Below are 22,761 nucleotides of genomic sequence, written 5' to 3' on the forward strand. Positions count from 1 at the left end.
ATCCAAACTACAATGAGGTATCACCTCACACCAGTCAGAATGGCCATTATCAAAAAATCTACAAACAATAAAGGCTGGAGAGGGTGTGCAGAAAAAAGGGAACCCTCTTGCACTGTTGGTGGGAATGTAAATTGATACAACCACTATGGAGAACAGTAGGGAGGTGCCTTAAGAAACTATAAATAGAACTACCATACAACCCAGCAATCCCACTACTGGGCATATACCCTGAGAAAACCATAATTGAAAAAGAGTCATGTACCACAATGTTCATTACAGCTCTATTTACAATAGCCAGGACATGGAAGCAACCTAAGTGTCCATCAACAGATGAATGGATAAAGAAGATGTTGCACATATATACAATAGACTATTACTCAGCCATAAAAAGAAATGAAATTGAGTTACTTGCAGTGAGGTGGATGGACCTAGAGTCTGTCATACACAGTGAAGTAAGTCAGAAAGAGAAAAACAAATACCGTATGCTAACACATATATACGGAATCTAAAAAAAAAAAAAATTATGAAGAACCTAGGGGCAGGACAGGAATAAAGACGCAGATGTAGAGAATGGACTTGAGGACACGGGGAGGGGGAAGGGTAAGCTGGGACGAAGTGAGAGTGGCATGGACATATATACACTACCAAATGTAAAGCAGATAGCTAGTGGGAAGCAGCCGCATAGCACAGGGAGATCAGCTCAGTGCTTTGTGACCACCTAGAGGGGTGGGATAGGGAGGATGGGAGGGAGATGCAAGAGGGAGGAGATATGGGGATATATGTTTATGTATAGCTGATTCACTTTGTTATAAAGCAGAAACTTAAAAAAAATAAAGCAAAGCAAGAAATTGGAAAAGTTTTCTTTAACCTTTTTCAACTGCGAGTCCATCTTCAGACACTCTTCCTTCTTCTGCTCCAAAGCAATTTCTAGTGTCTCAAGCCGTGAGTCCTTTTTCAGTCCTGCGGAAGCCAGGGAAGAAGCATGCTCTTTCAGATCCAAGAGTGAAGCCTAAAAGAAGCAACATACATCTAGAATAAATACTATTTATTAACAAAATGGAGATTTAAATTCTTAAATTTATTTTCCTGGTGGTTTGTAGTTTCTTTCCATTAGCATATACTGACATATTTCCATTTCAAGAACATGAAATACAGAAATACAGAACAACAACATTAGTTCTGGCTTTCAAGTTCTAACTAAAACAGAATGAATTCCCAAGAAATACCAACTGAATAGTGACTTAAAGAGCTCTACCAATACATATCCATTCCCACAAAATAAATGGAAGTAGATCAAGCTTTGTGAATGTAAGCAGTCAACCTTAGTAGCTACACTGACTTTTTTCTTCTCTTCTAATTTTGGAAGAAACATTCTATTAGAAACACAAATTCCCATAAATTTTCCTAAAGATATTAGAAAGAAAACCCTGAGAATGTCCCTAAAGCTCATTATTATCTGATCACAAGGCATTAGGCATTTCTGCTATTTAGGTGACATCAACAAGATTCTTCAAAAGTAAAATCAAAGTCTATTAAGTCACCTAATTGGTCAACAATCATTTAAGATTTCTCTGCCAATGTTGAGGTGATCGTTAAGAGCTGATGTAAATAAACTGTCCTCCTTGTGCATATGCCGTTCGTCTATCAGCTTTCTCACCATTAGCACAATATTTCTCCAAATGTAACTGGAGAAATACTGTTATTTTAGGATCTGTAAAACGTCATTAGCAAGTAAGAAGCCAACTCATAACTGTTGCAAGAGGTAAGAGGTAAGACTTATGAAAGAAATGATTCCATCTACTATATCTCTGCAGAGCTTCCTGAAATAATCCCTGCTATAAGAAGATTCTTTAAATCTTCCAACAGACCCTTTTTTTATACGCATTATGTAAACACCAACAACATATACACACAATGCACTGGCTAAGCAAACCAAATAATTCCATTTTGGTGATCTTGACCTCTTTCTCTGAGAGGTCGCCTTGCAACAGGCTGACTTTTTCTTTCAGGTCTTTAAGATCTTTTTTGTAGTTATCAATTTCCTGCTGCTTTTCTTGCTCATCTCGGTCCCGCTGGTCCTTTAAGCGTTTGATTGTCCGCTCCTGATAAGAGAGCACATCAATACATGAGAAAATTCCTTTCATACTTCTATCATATGACTGCAATTCAGCTTCTAGCTGATAAAATTTCACCCTTCCATCCTTCATTCAAAAGACAGTGATAGGTCGTTAATAATTGACCTTGTAAAGAATTCAACCTTCCAACCTATCTTGCCCTAACATACATCTGGTTTTGTTCTTTTGATTCCCCTAGGTTTCTTTTCCTATAACCTTAATTAGTATTAGATGTCCCTAGAGTATTCTTTTGGAATAATCTCATTTATTCAAATCCCAAGCAACAAAAAACTTATACATATACCCTAAGGACAATAAGTAGCAAATATTTCTTTTCTATATATAATTCACATGTTGCCTACAAAGCAATGGAAACAACTCACAACTCACACAGCAAACAGGAGGAGGTTGGAGAGATTATGATTTGTTGAGCTTAAAGCATAAAGAAGGATAAAGAAAAGAGAAACCATTAAAACTTCTGTCAACAGATACTCAGGAAGTTTGAAAGTTGAAGCAATTTAAGTATATTTATGGGTATTATTTCTGAATATATTCAGGGATCAAGCCTTGATCCCTGGGCAGGAAGCCTGAAACATTCTGAGTCCAAGAGGCTTAAGGAACAGTAACCCTATCCCTTAAAGAAAAAATAAGAAGAAGAAGAAGAAGAATCCAATTAAAATGCCCCACCAAGAGTCCTTAAACCTCCTCCAAGACATTAACACTTGTCATGTTGGGCCACTTCTTTATTTAATCAACCATTCCTGTAAAAACTAGGTTTGCTCATGAAGGCAAAATGAAGTGGCAAGGCCACGACTAGAAAAACAGCAAGTACACTGTATTGTAACTAAAACCCATGAATATATTAGATCCCAATGCGGCACAGTAAAAGAGAACTAATGTTGCCTCCTGATGGTCAGCGTCTGACATTCCCACATCACCGAATTCTAGCTGACCATACACATAAAAAGAAGATAGTAAACAGGGAGCACATGGCTGGTTCTTTAGAAACTTCAGCCACTGCCCTCCAGTACGGAATCCATCCTGCCTAGCAACAGGTGCTTAAATTGGCAACAACAAAACGAATCTTCTTTCCCTTACACTGGGTACGTCAGCAACAGTACAGGCAGCTCTTTTCCCTTTTGCCAAAGCGACTTCTTCTGTCTCCTCTATCAAGTCTCATCACTAAAGTGACTTTCAGATTAATGAGAAGGCAGAAGAAATGTGTCTGTGAGGAGTCTGGGCCAGTCACCCACCTTCTCGGCAAGGGCCTCCTCCAAAGTAGTCAAGGCGGTGTCAGTGTTGGTGGTGTCAGCCTGCAAGGATTTGACTCGCTCCTTCAAGCTGCTCATCTGCTTTTCCTTATCTCCAAGTTGCTCTTGGAGCTTTTCAATCTGAGTTGTGCACACACATTTAAGGGGGGGAAAAAAAGGAAATTCAGAGAAATACAAACAGTCACAATAAAAATCATTTTAAGTTGGAAACAGGTAGATCAGGGTTGTCAGTGTGTGCTCTGTAGAAGTAATTTAACCCTAAGGGTCTTAGAACTTCATGCAAACCTTTAAACTGAGAACTTATAGCCAGAAGAGAGAAAAGACATACACATGGGTATGGTCATACATGCAGAGTCATAAATCTCTATAAAGAAATAAGGAAAGTAGCTAGGGAGAAAAGACCCAACATATAGGGATGGGGATAAAGGGAAGACCTACAGAGAGGAAAGCCATGAGAAACTGGATTACTTCCAAAGCAACAGTGTAAATGCCCAGAGAGATTCCTTTAAAAAATGCTGAGGGAGGACAGCAAATTGAACAGCTGGATGCTAAGAAAAACAAATCAGCTGTAAAAAGGAAAAACTGTTCTTAAATTTATTTATTTATTTATTTTTGGCTGTGTTGGGTCTTCGTTTCTGTGTGAGGGCTTTCTTTGGTTGTGGTGAGCGGGGGCCACTCTTCATCGCGGTCGCGGGCCTCTCACTGTCGCGGCCTCTCTTGTTGCGGAGCACAGGCTCCAGACGCGCAGGCTCAGTAGTTGTGGCTCACGGGCCCAGCTGCTCCGCGGCATGTGGGATCTTCCCAGACCAGGGCTCGAACCCGTGTCCCCTGCATTGGCAGGCAGATTCTCAACCACTGCGCCACCAGGGAAGCCTGGAAAAACTGTTCTTAAATGCTAGTGTTCAAGTTAGGTTTTTATATCATCTTTTATTTCAACAGCAAGCATTTTCAATGAAATTTATTATTATAGTTATTCATTCCTTCATATACCCTAGTACGCATTCATTTACTCAAAAAACTATTGGTGAAGTCTCTATTACATGCCAGGCACTAGTGACACAAAGAAAAATGAACAGACCCATTTTCATTATAAGATGGGAAGGGGACTTTATGTACCTGAATCCAAGCTATGGATGGGCTTCCGTGCCATTCTAACGAGCACACATTTTACTCTAGACAGATGGGGACTATTAGGGACTTCTAAGCAAAGAAACAGTCCGGTCAGTTCTGTATTTCAGACTGATAATTCTGATAGCTGTGGAGAAGATATTCAATATCTAAGGGGAGTTACGTAGAGACATGAAAACAGCTAGGAGAGCATATCAATTCAGGTAAGAGAGTTTGGAAACTAAGTGAGTTAAGAGAGATGGAAAATAGGGGATGGGTTTGTGAAATAGTGTGGAAACAGCATATTATCACTAGGGAGACTCCCGTACACACAATGAAAAATAGTAAGCAAAAATATGGAGGAACTGTAGAGAGAGATTCTTAATAAGCAAAAGGAAAATAAGTAAGACAACTATTCTAAAACTCACAAACTTCATTCTTTCATTCAGCTACGTGCCAGGCAGTTTTCTAGGTGTTGAGGATATAGAATTAATCCAAACAGACAAAAATCCCTACCCTCAAAGAGCTTAATCCTAATACGATAGACAAGGAATGAATGAATGAAATGAACATAGTATGTAGGATGGTGATAAGTCCTACAGAGAAAAATGAAGCAGGAGAATATAATATCATCGTCTACTCTTGAACTAGCTGGTTTATTTCACATGGCTTTCAAAAAGCAACATAAATGTTATCTGCTTTGGGACGACTTTCTTGCTCTTACCCCCATGACAAGAAGATGACCACAGTCTATATGCCATCACACATGAACAAAGTACTGATCTACATACATACATATACACATCTCCCATTCTTTTCTCTATCTATATATTTATCTCCATTCTTTCATCTATCTATACATTATAACACGAATCTCCAACCATATTGTTATTACTCATTCTATACACATCTCTACAAATAGACTGGATCTTACTCCTCTACCCCAGCTTTGTATCTTCATATCTGGCACACATCAGGTCTATAATAAATTCTGATTCATTAGTCAGTAAATAATACATAAGCTTGGACTTTTATAAACTGTATTTAGGCATACACATAAACTTCTGCCAAGAAAAGAACTACAAAAGAACCTAAATCCAACCTTCAAATAATTCCTGCATCAATCAATTTAATATAAGCTCTTTAAGGGTCTGCTTCATTCCAAGCAGACCCTTCCAAGGGGAAGGAAAAAAGGTCCCTCTCTACAGTCCCTGAGAATTCCACAGCAGAACAAATAAGCTAAGCGAAAAGATTCAGCGAACTCAGAATAGGGAACCATGAGTACTGTCAGGCTTGGATTTTCACTCTTTAACGAAGGAAGAATCCTACAGGTGAACCACTGCAACTGGCTCCAGTCTTTTCCATGCCGATGAAGTCCAAAGCATACTGTGAGAGAAAAGACCATCACGTATGAAAAGCATTAGTTTCCTTTAGTTTAATCAGACACTCCTATTGGAATCTCATATGGATCAATACTTAGGTAAATTCACAACCACTAAAGAGATTTTGCCACTTAAAAATCTAGTACTCCATAACATACAGAAGGCAACGCTCTGGTGTTTACATATTTAACCAGCTGTGCGGGTCATCCTAGTTGCTGACATATAAACCTTACACACAAAAAAAAGATATCATCATTCTGTTGATTAGACTTTTTTACCAAGAAAGAGCAGTACAACCACCTTTTTTAAAAAATAAAACTTCATAGAGCCAACCAAGTTTTACATACAAGAAACCAGAGATTTGTTTTATGAGCCCACCTAATATACAAACAGCCCTTACATGCATAATAAGGATTATACCCTTCTTTCTCCTCCATCATCAGCATCTAAGAAATAATTAAGATGTTAACTGTTAACAATTCCACTTGTATAATTTGTATGTAGTCCAACTATGAAAGGGATCCATTATTCTTTGCCAGCAAAAACAAAAACAAACAAACAAACCAACAAACAAAAAGACTTTTCCTGATATACTCAGGTGCAGAAGCTGCTAAGCCAGGTAAAATCCCCATTAACAAGTTCTCCCTAAGCTACTTTCTTATCCAATTAGCCAGCTGTCTAAACTGCTGAGTTGGAGGGGAGGAAGAGGATGGCTATTCCTGGAGAGCAGAAATAGCCATTCCACGGTGAAGAAAGGGCAGCGCTCACTAGAGCTGTCTCCTTTGGGCAAGCTGCTATCGGCAAGGAAGACTTGCAGTAGATACAGATATGTGCAAACCAGCTGCAAGAGCATTAACCCAAAAGAGGCTCTGTGTGGTGTGTGGGAGGATGGGTGTGTACAAAGCACTTTCCGTTTACCCAGCATCATGATGGACAGCAGCTGAATCCTACTGAAAACTCCTTTTATATATCCTCACTTTGGTTGAGACTCAAAATCGTGATTTTGTGATCAAGGCTCTCTGGGTTCAGACGTTGCTAACCAAGGGGTGTATGAATGTTATCATATTAATCTTGCCATTATTCTCTTCTTTTAACTAATCCAATATAGAGGCTGTGAAAACTGTTCACCCTAATAGTCCCATGTCACACCATTTCAGTATTTACTATGCAATTTCTATAAAATATATAGTGGAAATCCCATTCTATACCAAGTTCAATTATCCACAGGATCTAAAATACACTATTTACAAAAGCTTTGAATACAACAGCTAAGAGAAAAACTGGATCAGTTATGCACATACTCGACTATTAATGATAAAGATGACTGATTCAGAATCATGCTAAGTGGAAAAATACTCCTTTAAATATGCTCAGAATATCTACCCAAGAAAAAAACTTTCCATTTCGTAGAAACAGAAACCACAGAATCCCTAAAATGGCAATATGATAAAAACAACAAAAAATTACTCGTGATGGGGGTGGTGGAGGAGGCGGCGGCAGTGGTGACAAGAGGCACCACTAACACAGAGAGTGTGGTATGTATCAGGCACTGTTTTCAGAAATCTATGTATAACAACTATTGAAGCTCCACCACAAGACTATAATTATTAGGCAATCTAGCTCCAGAATTCTACTCTTAATCACTGTGCTGTAAATAATATGTTCTATGATGGGGGGCGGGGGGGGGAAAGAAGAATCACACAAAGATGTCTCAAGCATCTTTCCATAAATGATTCCTTGTTATTAAGTAGTGTTTATCAATAAACACAATGTTATTACTACGGTCACATATGAAAATATTCTCCCCTACAGAAGCAAAGAAGGAAGGGTGGAGGTACCAAACCACTGCCAATGCAGAAGAGCATCTTCCATGTACTTCCGTGTAGAGTCAAACATAACACACTAAAGCTGGTGGGCAGAACCAAAGGTACTTGATATCAGGATCAATATCATGATAGTATTAAGACAGTCTGTTTAGCCTTTCAAGGGGTAGAAGGAGGCTAGTTTATTTATACACACGGACTAAGGAGCACTTAACAATAGCTAAAAAAGCTTTTCTTCTTTTACTTTAATAACTTATACTTAGTAATATTGAAAATTAATAAAAAATTCTTGCAGAAAATAATGTATTTTATAATTCTATGGGCTCTTCCTACTTTATGCATAACCGATCTGTATTAAGAAGAAATCATTAAGCAGCTATTAACATGTATTCAATTTCTGCATGAGTAAAATTGTGCAGAGATCGAAGGAATTGGTGTTTAGTCTATATTATCTGTGTCCCTGGTGATGAATAGGGAGGGGAAGGGTCAATCAGGTTTATACATACAGCCTAAAATCATAGAGAAGAACTAAGAGTGAAGAATTCAAGAAGGAAACACTTTCTAAATAACTATTTAGAGAAGGAAGGCGTTTTCCTTAAAATGACCTCTCTAATTAGGGTATAACTCTGTTAACTGGGCTAGAAAGAAAATCGAAATAATTATTATATGATATAGAGCCTTTCTTCTCGTACAATTTTTATTTTACAAAGAGAGAAAAACCGACGAAAGAGGAGGAAGACTAATGCAGAATGCATGCTGCACGTGAATCCATCAAATCTGCACACCAGCTCCACACTGGCACAGATTTCTTAACATCTTTTGTTTTGGTTTTTATCAGCATTGCCAGTTGTCAGAAACTATCATGGTTCAACGTGGGTGATTTATTCCTAGTCAAGTGGAACTGATGATTGCTCTGCTGCTGAGGCCCTAATCACTGAGCAAACGTAGAAGGGACTTCCTATAGGATGTAGTTCTAAGGACAAGAAATCCCAAAATACTCCTTGCAGTCACCTAGCTACCTGGAACATCATTTAAAGGAAAGAATTTTTTGGATGATGCCTCCACACTTGTTCTAAGCAGCCATCAGTGTCAAATGTATTGTGGAAAGCAAGTTACTCAAAAAGGCTCTGACCTTTACCTTCTTGGTTAATAATACCTCTCAGTATCAGTGGTAAAAGTACAGTCTGGATGAACTGGTCATACTCAGCTGGCAGAAGAGATCTACATTAATCAATGGAATCTAAAAAGGAAAAATTCACTAAGTCCCCTGATCTATGCAATTGTTTTGTCTACCATCCTAAAGGCCTGTGAAATGTACTAACAAGGCACAACTATACTTTACCAAAATGATCAGGGTTTGCCCAGACTGTACTGGTCTCTAAATTTTACTTGTCCAGTTATGTGTTTCCAACGATTAGAGGATACAAGAGCAACAAAGTCATGTGGAACTCTAAGCAGTGTTTTAAACACAATTTAGGTTGTTAAAACTCCCATATCTATATTCTTAATGACTGTTTAGGGTCTTTAATAAGCCCAGCAAAGATTCTGGCTGACAACCAATTATTTCTTTGGTTGAGTTTCCCTCCCAATTGTGCTATTCTCTCATCATATAAGTAATGGACGGATTACCGTGATGAATAAATAGCTAGCTATGTCCCACTGGGCAAGTTACTTGTTCTTTCTAATTACCTACCTACAAGACAAAGACCACTAATATTCCTTTCAATTCTAAAATACAACTGTATTCTTATGATGAGAAAGACGAGAACATTTAAAAAGTAATAAACTTCAGCAGAGTACCTCTGTATTTTATCTTAAAAACTGTTCAAATTGAACTATACAGGAAGTATAGGTATGACCTTTAGGAAAATACAGAGTCCATTGCTCCGGTTAGATTTTATTAATTGCTGGGAGGGAAAGTAAGTTCCTTGACAGACTTGCTCATGGTACAGATAATGGAACTAGGGACCTCTTGAATTAAAATAACTGGATAATATGAAGCAAAAGCTGGTGAGACCAAAGGTCCCACTGCTAGTCAAGATCTGCTTGGTAGACAATTAAGGAAATGGCTCAAATACTTCTTTTTATATCTGGCAGGCATATATAAAAACTTGACAGATACTCATATGCTAAAATTGCTCAAAAAAAAACCAAAAAACAAAAAGAGGACCCATAAACCCATGGTGGCTGTCCTTGTGAAGCAGCGGCAATGATGAGACTGTACCTAGGACCTCAATTCACACCTATACGAATGGCATCCCTTGAAGCTGTACGATAACAATAGATAGAACATTCTTAGGTCTAATAGTTCACTACATTTTAGTGATGAAAGAACTCAGTATTTTTAAGTAACTAATTAAAGCAGACACACTCGGCTTAGTTTCTGCCCATCCCCCCACAAAGAACCACTATTCTTTGTATTACTTATTACCAATAACAAAGTCGGGAAAAATCAAGTACATAACAATAGAAGGCTAGCTAAATTAAATATGCTCTATCAACCATTACAGTTCATATACTTGATGATTAATTAAGGATATGCAAACTTCTTTATTATATAACATTACATGAAAAAGAAAAGTTATCAAAATGTACACTATTATCCCAATTTGAAGGAAAAGTTTATTTTTACACAGAATTTTCCTTGTTATACCTTTTCCACATTTTTCAAATATTCAGAAGGGACATACATGATTTCAATGATAATGACAAAAGCAATAATTTTCTAACTCCTATCTGAGAAATCTCAGGATTTACAAGAAACATGATTAGGATCATGATAAGAGAGATTCTCCTAACATATGCACTTACCAACATGGGAAATCTCTAGGGGTTTCTGTGGGACATGTGAGCGTTTCTATTTAACCCACACCTTCCACAGGTTCATACTGTGGGACCAAACCAAGCTGTCAGAGACTTGGGGGGTTTTCCGCAATGCCAAAGGAAGACTGAGAGATAACAAATGAATCCAGAGAAACCAAGACTTGCAAAACTTATTTGAAATATAAGGTCCAAAGGAAACAGCAATAGGATGCTTCACATATTTTAAGTCTAAATTCAAGTTCATCTCACTCAATTTTTATTTTAGCCAGGCCTACTTTTATGGCCTGAAGTAAGCTAACTTGTACTAAAAGTCAATCCTAGTGTGACAAGGCTGGGTTTCCCAAGAAGCAGACCTTGAGACAGATTTTATTGTTCAAGAAATTAGAGGGTGCTCTTGGGATCAATACCAGTGGAAAGGAAGTGGGGGGGGGGGAGCATGATGGTGCAGAGGGAGAAATTAGGCTGCCATGAAGTCCCAAAGGATTCAGACAACCCCATGGGAAGCTCTGAATCTGTGATGACCTTTCAGAGTTGCCCCAAGTCAGGGCAATGGATTCAAGCCCTTGTACCCTACAAGGATCAATCATTGGATACCAATGGGAAGGGATGTGGCCTTGTACAAGGTAGGTCTCTTTAGCCAACGCAATCTCCACAGGGGATACTTCCAGCACCTGGGGGAATACATCCTTCAACCCTCAGCAGGGATCTGGGTCACTCATCACAGCATCCATTATACCCAGCAGCTATGTATGCTCTTTCTAGTTAAATAATATTTAACATGAAATTGTAATTGCTCTCAATTTATGCTGTATTTGAACCATACACGTAATTTTATGGCTTTGTAAAACCTAGAGACCCTTGTATCCCAACTTGATTGTTTCACCAATGGTGGGCATTTTGAATCAGGAGTTCAGGGATGGCCTTTAAGGTGTGTCTGACATCCCAGTCCACACAAATGAGCCATGTGCATTTTTACATGAAGAGCACCCACAGCTTTCATCAGATTGTCAAAAGGGTAGGAGAAAAGTTACAAATCATTAATTAGTGGCATTCTTTTCAAATACCCACAATATTTTCTAAAACGAATAGCCACTTCACTTAAAATTGCTTGCTTAGCTGTTTTACAAAGATACTGTGTTACCAAATTTGCTGTGTAAGAGTTTGGCCTGGTTGGGATGCAGGGAGAACAGATCCAAACAACAGTTCCTCACCTATATGCAATGGAAGCCCAAGAATCTTATTAAATTTAGTAAATTCTCCTTGGTCAACTTGAATGATTTTTCTAATCTGAAAAACCCCTGCAGGAAAAAAAAAGTGTTAGGAGAAAAAAGTAAGGAGGTCTGGCAATTACAGGAAGATAAAACAGATAAAGGACAAAATACACGTCTGATGCTGGAAGCTCTTTTCTGGTGAGGGTGTACATATCGGTATGGCAGAGAGAAGGAAGAGCACAAAAAGCTACTTCATCAAAGTTTGATTTAATAATTTCTTCAGGAGGTTAATTATTTCCACTTCTCAACTAGAGTTGACAGGCACCTAGGCGTCTATCCAAACAGGCATTCCCACAGGTGAGAATGCAATGCAAGTTAATTCATGCCAAATTATAAGCAGTTTTAAGCAGAAGAAAATATTAACTGTGCTTCAAAACTCTGATCAAGCATTTTTTTTCCAAATCCTTTGCCTCTTTCTAGATATTTATCTATGTAATATTTATACTCTGACAAGTTCCTGCTACAAGGTCTCCTGAGAGACTACTAAGAACAACCTTTGTCCCAAAAGGAATCTGACCCTTCCATATTGACTTGTTAATTACCATTTTTCAAGTTTAAAATATGTTTTCAGTCAAAACAGAAGTCAGGGCACTCCAAACTAGAGCTTGCAAGACTCTGAGAATATTAATATGGCATACGATTAATAGGAAATGGACACATCACATAAATCCTCAAATTATTCACGAAGCTACTTAAAAGTCCAAAGAAATGATGTTTTAATAAGAGTCAAAATTACTTCTGTGTTGTACAAAGCATTACACTATAAGCCTTTGAATGCTTCTTGTTTATATTATACCCTAGCACCTGAAAATAAAGCATTTATCCAAAGGCTATGTTCTCTCAGGTCCATTCCTATTGCCTCCATGATAATGGTGGTAGAACAAGTTTCTACATCTCTCCAGGTGAAAAATACAAGGCTCTTTAAAAACACATCCACTCTTATCCTAGGAATGCAAGATTGATTCACCATACAAAAATCAATCCATATAATGTACCATATTAATAAAGAACAGAAACCACATGATCATCCCAATAACTACAGAAAAAGCATTTGACAAAATCCAACACCTCTTCATGATAAAAAACACTCAATAAACTAGGAATAGAAGGGAACTTCCTCAACCCGATAAAAGGCATCTGTAAAAAACCCAGTTAACATCATACTTAAGGTGAAAAATGAAAACCTTTCCCCTAAGATAAAGAACAAGAGACAAGGATGTCCACTCTCACCACCTCTATTCATCATTATACTGGACAATTAGGGAAGGGCAATTAGGGAAAAAAAAGAAATAAAAGGCAGCCACATTGGAAAGAAAAGGTACAGCTACCTCTATTTGCAGATGGCTTTATCTTATACGTAGAAAATACTAAAGAATCCACTAAAACACCATTAAAGATAATAAACCAATTTAGCCAAGTTTCAAAACCCAAGACCAATAAACAAAAATCACGTGTATGTCTTTACACTAAAAATAAATAATCTAAAAATGAAGTAAAGAAAATTCCATTTACAGTAGCATCAAAAATAATAAAATATTTAGGAATAAATTTAAAGAAGTGCAAGGCTTGTAAACTGAAAACTACACAACATCAATGAAAGAAACTAAAAACAACCTAAATAAGTCAAAAGACATCCTGTGTTGATCAACTGAAAGACCTGATGTTGGGGGGAGGCGGTTACTTCTTTTTTTGGACGCCCAAAAGCCAAAACGATCTTGAAAAGGAAGAAAGGTAGAAGATTCACAGTGTTCAGTATCAAAACTTACTACAAAGCTACAGTAACTAAGACAGTGTGATGTGGGAAACAGACAGACATATAAATTGATGGAACAGAACTTAAAGTTCAGAAATGAACATGTGTGTCTATGTACAACTGATTTTTAGCAATGGTCCCAAGACCATTCAGTGGGAAAAGAACAGTCTTTTCAACAAATGGTGCTGGGACAAATGGATATCCACAGGCAAAATAATGAAGTTGGATCCCTACCTTACATCACATACAAAAATTAACTAGGAATGGACCAAAGACCTAAATGTAAAAGCTAAAACTATAAAACTCTTAGAAGAAAACACAGGAGGAAATCTTTGTGACCTTCAATTAGGCAATGGTTTCTTAGATATGATGTCAAAAACATAAGCAACTAAGGAAAAAACAGATAAATTGGACTTCATCAAATTTAAAACTTTTGTGCATCAAAGGATGCTATCAAGACAGTGAAGAGATAACCCAGAGAATGGGAGAAATATGTGCAAATCACTTATCTGATATGGATGGAATCTCCCAAATAAAGACTTTCTAGAACTCAATAAAAAGACAAATAACTCAATTTAAAAATGGGCAGGGGCTTCCCTGGTGGCGCAGTGGTTGAGAATCTGCCTGCTAATGCAGGGGACACGGGTTCGAGCCCTGGTTCTGGGAGGATCCCACATGCCGCGGAGCAACTAGGCCCGTGAGCCACAACTACTGAGCCTGCGCGTCTGGAGCCTGTGCTCCGCAACGAGAGGCCGCGATAGTGAGAGGCCCGCGCATCGCGATGAAGAGTGGCCCCCGCTCGCCGCAACTAGAGAAAGCCCTCGCACAGAAACGAAGACCCAACGCAGCCAAAAATAAATAAATAAATAAATTATAAAAATGGGCAAAGGGGGCTTCCCTGGTGGCGCAGTGGTTGGGATTCTGCCTGCCCGTGCAGGGGACACGGGTTCGAGCCCCGGCCTGGGAGGATCCCACATGCCGCGGAGCGGCTGGGCCCATGAGCCACAATTGCTGAGCCTGCGCGTCTGGAGCGTGTGCTCCGCAACAGGAGAGGCCGCGACAGTGAGAGGCCCGCGCACCGTGATGAGGAGTGGTCCACACTTGCCGCAACTGGAGAGGGCCCTTGCACAGAGGCGAGGACCTGACACGGCCATGGATGGATAAATAAATAAATAAATAAAAATTTAAAAAAAAAAAAAAAAGGGCAAAGGATCTGAATAGACATTTCTCCAAGGAAGATACACAGATGGCCAGCAATTACATGAAAAGACATTCAACATCATTAGTCATTATGGAAATAGAAGTCAAAACCACAACAACATACCACTGCACACCCATTAGAATGGCTATTTGAAAAAGAAAAATAACTAGTGTTGGCAGAAATGTAAAATGGTTCAGCCGCTTTAGAAACAGTTTGGCAGTTCCTCAAAAAGTTACAGGTACAGTTAACATCAATTCCATCCCAAGATATAAACTCAAGAGAAATGAAAAACGTATGTTCATACAAAAACTTGTACATAGATGTAACATAATCATTATTCAAGTGGAAACCACCCAAACGTCCAGAAACTGATGGATGGATAAAAAAAAATGTGCTATATTCATTACAATGGAATATTATTCAGCCATAAAAAGGAATAAAGTACTGACACTTGCTACAACATAATGAACCTTGAAAACATTAAAGAAGCAAGACATAAAAAGCTACTTATTATATGATTACATTTCTATGAAATGTCTAGCATAGGCAAATTGATAAAGACAAAAAGTAGGCAGTGGATGCAGAGTATAGGGGTTGTGACAGGTATGGGTTTCTTTTTAGGGTCATGAAAATGTTCTGGAACTGGACAAAAGTGATGGTTGCACAACCTTGTAAGTATACCAAAAACAACTGAATTATATAGTTTAAATTAGTAAAGTTTATGGTATGTGAATTATATCTCAATTAGGGAGGGAAAAAAAAGCATCAATCCAATTAACCCCATCGTGCTAGCTTTAAAAGTCAAGGTTCCCCCCTCCCCCCCCTCCACCCAGGGGTTTTTACAACCAAAAAATGTTTCTAGACCTTGTACAATGCCCCTTTTGAGACAAAACTGTCCCTCCCTTCCCCATTAAGAAACACTGATATAAATGGAATGAAATTATAATCTATTAATTTGAAGCGTCAGTCTTTAAAAAGCATAGTTTCTGTGACAGAATAAGAAAACAGAAAAAAAAAAAGTCAAGGTTCCCAATATCCATCAACGAAGCGTGAAACTACTCTAGTACTGAGATTTATCTGGCGTTATTCCCCAAATAACACAAATACAAATAACAGTTTAGTCAAGTTTCTCTGTTCTTAATGGACTTAAAAATTCTCTTGCAATCACTGTGTCATCCATGCACATACTCAGTCTGACGCGCTTCTAGATGGCGTCTCTTCCACGTTAGATCACTCATACGCAAAAGTTTTCATCTAGACGGTTGTGCTGCTCACCTATGATGATCTCCAAATTGAATATGTAGCATTAATTCACCTTCTGCTGTCAGCCTGCCCTTTCCACACACCTTATTCCTCTGTACCCTTTTCCTATCAATTATTTTCATACCCAGTGATAATGCCTCAATTGGGTAAAACAATTTAAAACTGTTTAGAATTCCTTCTGGTTTGAAGTGACTTCTGTTGACAGCAATGGATGATAGTAGAAGTCCTATGAATAAGAGATTAAAACACTGAGCAGAACATGGAAATATACAAAAAAGTCATATGACAACAGAAAAGAAAGTGAGAGCTTTGTTACCATACCACACAAACAAAATCTCGCCCTCATGGTCTCAATCCTTTATCCAACATTTTTATTCAGCTGGAGCAGATATTCTGCACAGACGGCCGCATCAATGTCTCCGACTTTACGTGCTTTTTTGTAAGTGGCTTTGCCACTCCTCCAGTAAGACGTGGAGTATTTTCCTTGACGCCCCCGCCACCAAATCAAGTTAGGTCCTGTGACCACTGTGACCAAAAGAGTACAGACAAAAGGAATCCCCTGCTGCTTCCAAACCAACTCCTAGCGCAACCCTTAACTGGCCACGGAGCCACGGAGCCAGAGGCCAAGGAATACCCAGGCAGGATGTACGCAAATGAAGAAACCATCCTAGTAGTGGGTCACCCAGCTGCAGACACCCCCAGCTGTCACCAAACAAATCAGGGACAAACTACGCAAGAGAGCCCTTCCTGAATTCCTGATTCACAAATAAAATGACTGTTTACTCCACTAAGCTTCAGCAGTAGTTTACTATGCAGCGAGAGGTTTTCCTCCCCCGTCTATCTTTACAATGCTATTGCTCTTTCTGTTTTAATCACTGATATCGAAAGTGTATTGTTTCTAGATTATCAGAAGATAGGGATGAGGCATGTTGTGTTTTCTTTTATTGTTTTAATTTTTTGGAGAGGGGTGTTCTGGAAGAGGAGGGATGGTGAGAAGGAACATATCATAATGAAAAGATATTTTGTAACAAAGTAAACTAAGATCCTCCCTTTTTTAGGGAATAATTCTTCAATCATTGTAAGATGTCACTTGTATAATACCAGCATCATTTAAAAAGTTATCTACTGACAAATGGAATTTAAACCAGACTTTGAAAGTTCAACTATCTACCCTCCTTAAGGTTTACTTGAAAAAGTGAGGGGAAAAAAGTTACACGAAGCAAAGTAAATCCATATGGAGCATATTCCCCAGCAGAAAAGTTATCATCAATCAGACTTCATTTACTATGCATTGTTTTTTCAATAAAATATTTCAAGAATTTAGCTATACATATTTTCCACTGAGGAAAAAAATTTTTAATTAAACTGAGTTCTATTAAAAAATAATAAAGACAGAAAGAAAAGGGAAAATTCTAATGCCTAAGTATATTAAGTTTCCAACTTAAAATCCAATTAGGGCCTGACCTGCTCTTCTTTCAACTTAGCTTCATTAACAGCTGGCTTGTGATTTAAAAATAATATTTAGAAAACATTACAATTAATCCTTATTAAAAATAAAAGCACAATTTTTAAAATATTAATTTTCTCAGAATAAATTAGTAAATATTGTTTTCAATGATAAAATATATTCTTTCCATTTTATGATATGGAAAAAGTGAAGAAACTAACATGTCCTTAAGTCAAGACTCTACAGCAAACAAATAGAGTGTATAAAGAACCTATTCTTTCTGACTTCCTACCGAAAACAAAATAACAGGAGACTTAAAGAACCAATCTAGGACCACAAAAAGGGAAAACTTTCTAATTCAATTATCAGTTAGCTTTCTGCTACTGATAAATCTAAACTCTAAATACCAAAACCTAGGAAACTGGAGATGCAGGCAAGGTGAAATAAAGAGAAGTTACAGAAGCATACAAGGGAAAGACGATAACGTCTGCGTCAGCAAATTAAACTCCAAGCTACATTACCATTTATAATCAATCAAGCAAGAAGCTGTACAATTTTAACACAGATTCTGAATGCAGCTCAGATTCAAATGCTCAATTACATTTTCCAGGTCAGTGATTTATTATAAAGATAAGAAATTTACTGTAACACAAAACTACTTTAAACCATAGCGGAGAGCCCTGGAAAGGAGAGGCCAGTGCTAATCCCATTGTACTGCATGCTTGGCCATCTGCTATTGTCTCATTTCATTCTCTGAGCACAGGGCTATCCCCGTGCATACAAATACATATACTACCTAGAAAGCTGGAAGCCTATGGGCAGGCAGTGGTGGCCCAGACAGACCCAAAATCGGTCCAGAGTATGTGATTCACAATCCAGCCATTCTCAAAGCTGCTACTATTTTCAGAAAACAAGGATTTTTAATGCATATTTAATATGCTAAAGTAATACATTGTTTCCTGGTATTCTCCTTAAATATTAAAAGAGTTAAATATTACTTAAATTTACAATTATAAGTAATATTTGTGAGAAATATGATCGAGAATGTAGATGCCAAGAACAAGGAAAGGATGAAAGCAGAGTTACCATCTGCTCTTCCTTATGGAATAAGTGGATAAATCAAGAAGCAAAATAGGGACCTCCCTGGTGGCGTAGTGGTTAAGAATCTGACTGCCAATGCAGAGGACACGGGTTCGAGCCCCGGGAAGATCCCACGTGCCACGGAGCAAATAAGCCCGTGCACCACAACTACTGAGCCCGCGTGCCACAACTACTGAAGCCCACAAGCCTAGAGCCCATGCTCCGCAACGAGAGAAGCCACCGCAATGAGAAGCCCGCGCATCGCAACGAAGAGTAGCCCCCGCTCACTGCAACTAGAGAAAGCCTGCACATAGCAATGAAGACCCAACGCAGCCAAAAATAAATAACTTAAAAAAAAAAAAGAAAAAAAAAAAAAAAAAAAAAGAAGCAGCAGCAAAGTAGGTTAAGTGTTGCATAGAATTAAGACATGTCTCCAGGGACTTCCCTCGTGGTCCAGTGGTAAAGAATCCGCCTTACAATGCAGGGGACGCTGGCTCGATCCCTGGTCAGGGAACTAAGATCCCACATGCCGCAGGGATAACTAAGCCCATGCGCCACAACTGCTGAGCCCGCGTGCCACAAACTATAGAGCCCACGAGCTCTGGAACCTGCGCGTCACAACCACAGAGCCCATACGCCCTGGAGCCTGCACACCACAGCTAGAGAAGAGAAAACCTGCCGCCACAACTACAGAGAAGCCCACGCGCTGCAACGAAAGACCCTGCGTGCCTCAATGAAGATCCCGCATGCTGCACCTAAGACTTGATGCAGCCAAAAGTCAATTAAATTAATTAATTCAAAAATAAAAAGACATCTCTCCAGGAAAATCTCAAGATCCGCCTGTAAGGTTATACTTCAATATACCACCGCAGGTAAATTTCTAAAGTTTCTGATGGAAAATCTTCAGGGCCAGGGGAAAGAAAAACTGAATTCTATTTATCAGTTTCCTAAATAAACTAATAGGACAATAAAGATGAGTATATTCTCTGAAAACCTTCTCATTATGTAAGAAATGGGAATAATTTTCCCAGAGACCAGGTAATAGGAGACATCATAGTAAGAAAGAAAAGGCATTGAGAGACAGAGCTCTACCAGAAATTTTTAGGAATCCGTATTACAAATGTATGAAGTACAGAGGTGAAATTCCAGGGCGTGACCCTCTGGAAAGGACACTATTCCCCTTTTTCATTCACACCGCTCTCTCAGCTTGGGACCTCGTACCCCTTCCCCATCTGCCTAGCAAACTTTCACACACCTTTCAAGACTCGACTGCTAAGACTTCTCTTAGACTCCTTTCACACAAGGTCGAATCTGGAATGCCTTGCTTTGTGCCCACTGTACACCATTTGTATGGTAACTTCTTTAACTGCTACAACTCTGAGACTCTGAGAGCAGAAACCATCCTCTCTGTGTACTTAGCACAGTGCCAGGTGCACAGCAGAAGGCAATGCTGACTGCATGAATGAGACAGCTGAGGACGCCTGGGAAGACTGGGACGCCCACAAGAACATAAAGTGACTGTGCAACTATAAATGCACTCAGTAAGGGGGGAAAGGAGAGAAGCCAAGAAGATTCCAGTGTATAGAAATAGACACACTGCTTAGAAAGCTAGGCCATCGTGTACAGCATCATGTGGCTCACATCACTCTAAGAAGGAATTATACAGAATGATAATGAGTCCAATGGACTCAGATTTTCAAGACAGATTTCTTCTGGATGAAGAACAGAGGAGAACATGGATTTACAAAGGAACTGTACTGTATAGCACAGGGAACTCTGCTCAATATTCGGTAATAACTGAAATGGGAAAAGAACTTGAAAAAGAATAGTTACATATATATGTATAATTGAATCACTTTGCTGTACACCTGAAACTAACACAACATTGTAAATCAACTATACTCCAATATAAAATAAAAATTAAAAAAAAATAAAAAAGACCTGCAAACAAACTGGGATTACAAAAAAAAAAAAAAAAAAAATCCTACAGACAACAAAAGGAGGTCTTCGAATTGTTTGGATAAACATATCAATCTGATAGAGTTTTCTTACAATATACCACAAAAGTCTTTTCTGAGCCTATGCAACATTTTATCACCTACATGGACGTATAAAGAATATATTCATGGGCATCCCCAGTGGCGCAGTGGTTAAGAATCCACCTGCTAATGCAGGGGACACGGGTTTGAGCCCTGGTCCGGGAAGATCCCACATGCCGCGGAGCAACTAAGCCTGTGCGCCACAACTACTGAGCCTGCGCTCTAGAGCCCGCGAGCCACAACTACTGAGCCCGCGCTCTAGAGCCCGCGAGCCACAACTACTGGGCCCGTGTGCTGCAACTACTGAAGCCCACACACCACAACTACTGAAGCCCGTGCGCCTAGAGCCCGTGCTCCACAACAAGAGAAGCCACCGCAATGAGAAGCCTGTGCACAGCAACAAAGAGTAGCCCCCGCTCGCCGCAACTAGAGAAAGCCCACACGCAGCAACGAAGACCCAACACAGCCAAAAATAAATAAATAAGTTTACTTTTTTTTAAAAAAGAATATATTCATAAGGGTTGAAGGCATAAAACTGAAGGAGATAAACAGACTAAATCAACTTTCAAAAGATTCTCAAAGATTAGAGTCATTGGCTGAATTTAGCAAAGTAAAATGTTAATAAGAACAAACAATATTAACACCTATTAATATATGCATGGTATATAACACTTCATGGGTTCCAAGGTGCTTTTATACACATTACATCATTTAACAACCCCCCCAAAGTAACTATTATACCCTGTCTACAGATGAGGAAACTGAGGGTTAGTGAGTTTTCCCAATACCACATTTCAGGGAGGGCCAAGAACAGAACATTAATCACCTTCTAATCATCTCTCTTGCAACTAGATCCAAAATTCCAAAGAGTACAAGTATGGAGGAAAAATGAGTGTAGAAAAACAACTGCCATCAGAAAAATTAATCAGGACAAGTAAGAATAATGGGAGGAACAGCAATATTTCACCGAGGAAAATAAGATTTGGGGGCTGTCAAATATAGGCTCCCAATATCTAAAAAATCATCCTGCTGAAGGAGGATTACACTTGTTCAATATGGCCCAAGCTAATCTTAACCAGCAAATACGATAAGTAGCCAAATTCTGGTTCAAGGAAAGAGGGTCAAAACTGTCCAAGCCATTCATGCATCTTAATTGGACATATCTGACCATAAGCTGAATAAATCCATTTGCCAGACTTTGTAGGAAATTTTAATCAAACGAACAGCTTGGCTTTATCAAATGAGACTCTACATCTGCATCAGACATTGTTTCAAAATATACAAATAAACTTCTAGAGGAAGGTGGTTCTAATTTCACAATTATAAAATTAGGAATGAATTTAAAGTAAAACACAGGAAAAATTCTTTCTCAATGAAGATAGATATGTAGGTACAGAGAAGGTTTTTTCTAGGCATTTTTATTATTCATATTCAAACAAAAGGAAACATATAAAGTATATAATAAGCACCCATGTACCAGCAAATTAAACAGAAGTAAATCTGCCTCCAGGTATTTTAAATATATTTCAAATATAAATATGTATCTATATGTTATGAAGTATGTTAAATTACACACAAACGTATTACCCATCGTAAGAATGAGAATTACCTGAACTACTTAAGATACTCATATATTCTTCCTTATCCCAACCCTCTTCCCCTCCCTACCTCCAGAAGAAATAACTTTGCTGAATTTTTATCCTAAATATTCCCTTGCCCTAAAACGAAAAGAATAATATATTCCACTGTGTGACTATACCACAACTTACTAACTCAATCATTCTGTCAATAAACATTTGCAAAGTATTTCCTCAGTTCTGTTTTGGTTTTTTCCTTAATCCAAACAAGGTTACTATGAGCATTCTTACATACATCCTGGAGTTCATCTACAGTATATGTATCTGGCAGGGTACCCTTATGTTTAGTAAGTGCTTTCCAAAATAGTTGTACCTATTTAAAAACCCAACAGCACTGTGTGAGAAATTCAGTTGCCACATTTACCAACACCTGATACTGTCAGACTTCTTAAGTTTTGCGAACACAGCTTACAATGCTAAGTATAAAATGGTTTCTTAATCTGGTCTTATTTTTACATTCCACTGATTACAGTGAGGGTACATAACTTTTCATATTTATTTGCCATGTATATTTCCTCTTATATAAATTTTATTAACACATACACAGGTT

At 38.4% G+C, this 22,761-nt stretch overlaps 1 pseudogene across 1 annotated transcript in view; it reads right to left on the reverse strand.

Moving 5' to 3' along the window:
• Positions 1 to 868: 868 nt before the first annotated feature.
• The window catches only part of LOC309653700 (ELKS/Rab6-interacting/CAST family member 1-like), a 97,967-nt pseudogene continuing 76,074 nt past the window's right edge, over positions 869 to 22,761 (reverse strand). Inside the window, exons 10-12 of the transcript XR_014268285.1 lie at positions 3,368 to 3,505; positions 1,962 to 2,102; positions 869 to 1,009 (exon numbers count right to left, since the gene is read on the reverse strand). The product of XR_014268285.1 is annotated as an ELKS/Rab6-interacting/CAST family member 1-like (transcript). The remainder of the gene's footprint in view (positions 1,010 to 1,961; positions 2,103 to 3,367; positions 3,506 to 22,761) is intronic.

This window comes from Balaenoptera physalus (assembly GCF_965194825.1).
Source record: "Balaenoptera physalus genome assembly, contig: HAP1_SCAFFOLD_943, whole genome shotgun sequence".
NCBI classification, from domain to species: Eukaryota; Metazoa; Chordata; class Mammalia; order Artiodactyla; family Balaenopteridae; genus Balaenoptera; species Balaenoptera physalus.